Here is a 6,312-nt window from a genome sequence, read left to right on the forward strand (position 1 = left end):
ACTACATACATGAAGGAATATTTGGTGTATGGTGTCTGTTGATGTGAGCGTGTGTGTGTATGGGAAGTATGAGACAGACTGTATGCGTTGTTTAAAAACAGCCCAGTTCAGTCCGGCCTGCTAAACATCAGCATGTTAGCATTGCCATAAGTGAGCATATCGCCATGCTTTTGTTAGCATTTAGCTAATTGCACCACTGTATAGCCTCACAGATCCAATAGCGTCGCTGTACACTAAGAAGAAATGAGATGTCTATGTATTTTACTCTTTAAATTATTTCATGTGATTTTTTTAATATTTCCTAGAATGCAGGATCTATAATTGAGTGACTATAGATTATATTAATCATTGATTTCAACTTTCACAGGTGAGTATTAAAAACCATAATTAAAAAAAACACGATAAAACAGGTAAGGTAAGGATCATGGAACTGTGTTCTCTCTTTATCTTCAACACTGGTCATTTTCTTAAATGTAAATGGGCAGATTCTGGTTTGGGGCATTAACTTGGCTTTTTATTTCATCTTTTTTTAAATCATAATAAATATGAAATGTAGTAAATTACCGAAGGAGACTGACTAGTGGAAATGGCCAATGTCTGCCATAATACGAATGAGAAACCTAGAAAATGGCTGAAATCCTGACGAATAAAGATCTTGTCAGGATGCTCTACATCCAGCCACGGCAGCGCTTAACTACTTCATCCTTTACACTGTCATAAAATCAATGCTCTTATTGCACTCTGAGGAAAAAACAGCGAATGAAAAGGACACAATCAGTGTTGTTCATAATGAAATGAACTTTGTATGATTGCTGCCATGATTGCTTCCAACACAACACATTGATATGTGTTCAGTGCCTCTAATTCATGCTGTGATGCCTCTCAGGTATAGGCTGTGTTCATAATTTCTGTATCACATATTAACAACTATGGTAGACGTCCATGTCTGCATTTGATATTAAATATGAGGATCAGCTGCGAAAATCTCTGCGCGGCTCTGTAATTTCCCTTGACCGCAAAACACACACTGAGGCTTATCTCTCTTATATGAAGACCAAGGCCTCATATACAATCCCATGCTTTAGTTCGGAGGGAGAAATAAAAAGGCTTTCAGATGACATATCTGTTTTATGGTGTCATGCTTTATGACAGATAAATATCCTGTTGGAGAAACTATAAGTCATCAGTGCTGAAATTAACCTCTGGGGTCTGCTGCAAGAAAGTGGCTGAATTGAATTGATATTATGATGATTTTTTTTTTTTTAGGAAAGCAACTTGCTGGTTAGAATCCATGTGTATCTACTTAATGTTTTAGTTTCCAATGCATGACTAAACCCTTATATTAGAGAGTATGACATTGAAATGATGTGTAATTGGACAACCAGTATTAAGAATCACCAATTAAGCAGTTGCCCTCTCTGTGCCTTTAAAAAAATTGGGGAAATGTAATTAGTTTTAGTGTGCTTGGACAAAACTGCCTGCTTCAAGAAGCGATCCTAACAATCAAATCAAATTTCATAATGACCGTGCCAACTCATTTTAAACGTAAAGCCTTTATGTGATAGACTACACTCGTAAAAATGATCACAACTCAATTCTTTATAGTGACCAGCACAATGGTCTGCTCCAGAGCGGGTGGATGATAATGGATGCTGCTTTGTCAGCCAGATTCAGGGACACATCATTGCCGCAAGCCCTTAGTTAATAAAAAAAAAAACGCTTTAGTCACAATAACTCTACAGTATCTGTCTGCAGCCTTGGAGCCCGCTTTTAGGACCACTTCTCAAAACATTCTCACTCATTCATTTTCCAAACCTGCTCATTCTTCTTTAGGATCCCAGGAATGTAAGTAACGAATCTGAAGCATGCAGAGTAAAATAAAGTACAACTCATAGTTGAAGCTATTGTGCGGAATTTCTGCCACCCCCATGAGGATTTCTAAGTACGAGTACTAGCACTAGTCTAATGACAACAAAACTGTCGGCGCATCCACATGATACATCCGTGACCCTGCTCTGCCCCACCCCTCCTCCACGCAGTTGCTAGTAGCCAAGGAGGACACGGAGGATTAAAAAAGCATGATCCATCTTCTGAACACAGTCACACTGAGACATACAGAGAGGCTCTGGGTAGCTCACCTGGGAGAGTGTGCGCCCATGTACAGAAGTTTACTTGTCAACGCGGCGGCTGAGGGTTTGACTCCAACCTGTGGCCCTTAGCTGCATGTCATTCTCTCTCCTTTCTTGTATTAGGTGATTGTCCTATAGATAAATGCCCAAAAATAACTTTATCTTCCTAAAAAAAACTAAATATATATAGAGAGGGAGAGAGAGAGAGTTGTGCGGAGCTGATCATCTTAATTAGCTTTGGAGCAACTCATTTGGCAACGGCTTGAATGTAACGGACGTTCATTAATATCAAAAAGTTATGCACCAAAGCTTTAAAGCACTTACAGTACATCTTCATTAAATTATTGATGCACTACAAAAACAATCCTCTTATCCCATGATATAGATAGTAAGACACGGCAGGTTTTCCCACGGGGTAAGTAGATGTCCTGGGGCACCAGATCACCAAGGACCCCACAATCACGTCCACTCACACACACACACACACACACACACACACACACACACACACACACACACACACACACACATCCATACACATACATTGAAGAAACGTGGGACGCGTATGTTAAGAAATGAGACCTTTAATTTATCTAATCTATATACCGTAATATTATGTTAGACAGACTTTACTGATCCCAAATCAGATCAATCAACCAAATCAATACAAGACACACAGCACCCATACAGAAAATGCAAGACATAATAGAAAAGGATAGAATACAAGAACGACTACTCAAAAATAGACAAAAAAACACAAAGGAAAGAATGTACAAGTGGCGAATAAAATGTACAGCCTACCTAAATAGTATTTATAAAGAATCTGTGTTTGTGCAAGTTGCACTTAGTGCAGTACTGTGATGTCTATGAGTCTTATCTAACACTTAGTGATGAAGTGTTAAAAAGTTGTGTTGCCTGTGGTAGGAATGGTTTCTTGTAGCTATCTGCATCCACCTTGGTTTTCATAGGAACGAGTACTGCCAGGTTCAAAACTACAGATCCTGTTTGACTTTATTTTCTGATTGGTTTCCCGACAGCCTCCCAGATTCTCTGGTAGATAGCTCTACTTCCTGCCTTGAGGTCAAACTGTGTGATGTGTCTGCTCAGACAAGAAGGCTGTTTTTAAGAGGTGTTCTGGTAACCTTCACACACTCGGGCGGCCAGTCAATATTTCAGCACGCTGCACACAGAAGGTATAAAATATTGATTAAGGTGCAGTTCTGACAAAATTGGAAACAGACTATGTGATTTATAAGGCCACTTGATTTACCAAGTGGAATCATTTTCATGATTCATTTCCCTTTTGCACATTCCTGCTAGTGTTGCCAGGTTGGCTCGGGGGGGTGGAGCAGGTGCACATGTGCTTCAAGGTTTATTCCTTGATGCAGAAGACCAGGGTTCGAGTCCAACCTGTGACGATTGCTGACATGTCTTTCCCCTTTCTCACCTATCTGTCCTGTCGAATAAAGGTGGAAAAGCCCAAAAATAAACTTGAAAAAAAACATCCTGCTGCTATTGTGGGTTGTGACAGCATGCAAGCTGCTGCTCCAAAGGAGGATGTCGCCATCTGCTGGAGGATGGCTGAACGACAGCGCAACGTTGAACAGCAAATGTGTGTATCCTACTGAATGAAAACTTTTTTTCAAAATGATATCCACTATACTGTATGTTTGTGCATATGTAGTCAAATGGCACTGAGCATACTTCTGATATCCATTATTCTTGTAATGAAGTTGCAAAATATACCTCTTGATGAAATCCTCCTTCAGGACATCTGCATTGTTGCTAAATCCTTCCCCTGCTAACACCACCAAGTTCAGACTATTCCCATTAATATTTATATGTGCTAGTTAGATGACACCATTCATTTTAACAAGGCATGCTGTCTGTTTTGGTTATAACTATTACAACAATGCTATTCCTGAACATCTAAAGGATGACCCAGTTCTGTGTTCTCCTCCATCTTGCACTGAATAATCACAGCTGGCACATTTGAATGCCCTGTATTTGGATGTAGGTGTTATTCTCTCCGTCTGAATGATTAGGGCGGGTATTGGACAACTGAATGTAGTCCCTCTATCCATAATATTCAGTGTTAATATTCAAACACAAGTGGGCCGAAATGTAATGTCATTGCAGGCACAGTGCACCCCAAAATAAAAACAAATACATATTTTTCTCTCAATCTAGTGCTATCTATCAATCTATGTTGTTTAGTTGTGAGTTGCCCAGCGTTGGAGATATTAGCTGTAGAGATGTCTGTCTTGTCTCAAATATAATGGAACTAAAAGGCACTCTGCTTGTGTAATGTAAATGGACTGCTCTTATAAAGCACTTTTCTAGTCTTCTAGACTACTCAGGGTGCTTTTACATCATACAGGAACCATTCCCCATTCACACACATTCATATACTGTGGTTGAGGCTGCCGTACAAGGTGCCACCTGCTCATCAGATAAACACCCACACACATTTACACTCTGATGGCGCAGCATCGGGGGGAACTCAGGGTTTAGTGTTTTTTTTCCAAGGACACTTCAACATGGGACTGCAGGGCCAGGGATCGAACCACCAACCTTCCGATTGGCAGGCAACCAAGGAGCCACAGCCGCCCCTGCTCAAACACCATCAAAAAAATACATTAAAAAAACAAAAACAAAAAAAACCTCAACAGCAGTGTGTCTTTTCAGAAATCATGAACTGTTTACTCAAGATGATCTACCAACAGTGCGCAACTCACACCCAAACACTGATAAATAGATAAATATACGATAAATAGATAAATATACAGTAGATGCATTTTATTTATTTTATACCTGTGTATATATCGATATATATATATATACACAGGTATAAAATAAAATGCAATCGTGTTTAATATCAGGTTTTATCAGGAAGTTTTACAAGTTTGTGTTATAGGAGCTCCTAGAGGCCAAATGATAGTTCTTGACTTAAAAGAGCTGAAGATAAAGAGCAGTTCGATTTGTCTACTATTATTTCTGATTAGAACAGAGCACTGTTGTCACTTAATCATGTTAAGTCCTGCTGTGTGCTGTGTGTGTGTGTGTGTGTGTGTGTGTGTGTGTGTGTGTGTGTGTGTGTGTGTGTGCTAACGAAAGGAGGCTGACCCACTCATCACTCACTGGCCCGATCCCAAAGTGAGCCCCGAGGACCAAGGACTCACAGACTTAATTGATCTCAGGTGCTAAGTGAGTGTGTGAGGCCACATGGGCTCAGATAGATATAAATGGATTGGGACAGCATTTCGCAAGATCACATGTTGCCTTGGCAACATTTACTAACAAAGATGTTGCTGACACTTGCCGGTTTGGGAATTTTCATTTTAAGTTTGTCGCTTTCCACACGCCCAAGGCGCAGGAGACGGCTGGCTGATTCCAAATTCTTTCAAATTCTTGTTTTACAAGCTGGACAACAGGTCCGTTCTGTGGTCGTGTGGCGTGCTGTTGTTTGCCTTTGTAATTTCCGGATTTCCCTATGGTCTCCGCGGTAAACGTCACAACGCTTTGAACTGTGGGTAATTCCCTTTGGTAAAGTCTGCATGGATGCAGACGCACATAAAGGGCTCGGTGAGTGTGTACTCAAACCCTCACACACTTTGAAATGCAACATTAGGACAACCCTAAGCACTTAGGAATTTTGCGAACACGCACCAAAGTCTGTGAGTCTTTGAGTCCGGACTTTGGGATTGGGCCACTTTAAACCACATCTACCTACAGGTCTAAATTAAGTTGACCTTCAGTAGGTATACTGAGGGGCACATGGTATTGGGTTGTACCGTAGGTTATGACAGCCTCAAGTTGTAGCTCAAGCACAACTATGTTGAACAAACAACACAAAATAAAAGATAATGGCAAGAGGGAAAAATGATCCATTTCTAAGGACAATGACCAAGTCCTGAAGTGTTTCTCCGGCGGCATTGAAGGCAACCTAACCGATGTGATTCCTTAAGCAGATACCTATTCATGAAAAGGATTTTTGTGTAAATACAGTGGTATAAATAAAGGCATTTTGCTACAATGAGTACAATTCTGTGTAATTTGCCTTGGTGATTGGTGCAAACATGAGCAAGCACGCATATTTAACAATAAAGCTTTTGTCCGTAACTTTTTTGATAATAATAAATGGCCGTTACATTCAAGCCGTTGCCAAATGAGTTGCTACAAA

Source organism: Etheostoma spectabile, chromosome 13 (assembly GCF_008692095.1).
Source record: "Etheostoma spectabile isolate EspeVRDwgs_2016 chromosome 13, UIUC_Espe_1.0, whole genome shotgun sequence".
NCBI classification, from domain to species: domain Eukaryota; kingdom Metazoa; phylum Chordata; class Actinopteri; order Perciformes; family Percidae; genus Etheostoma; species Etheostoma spectabile.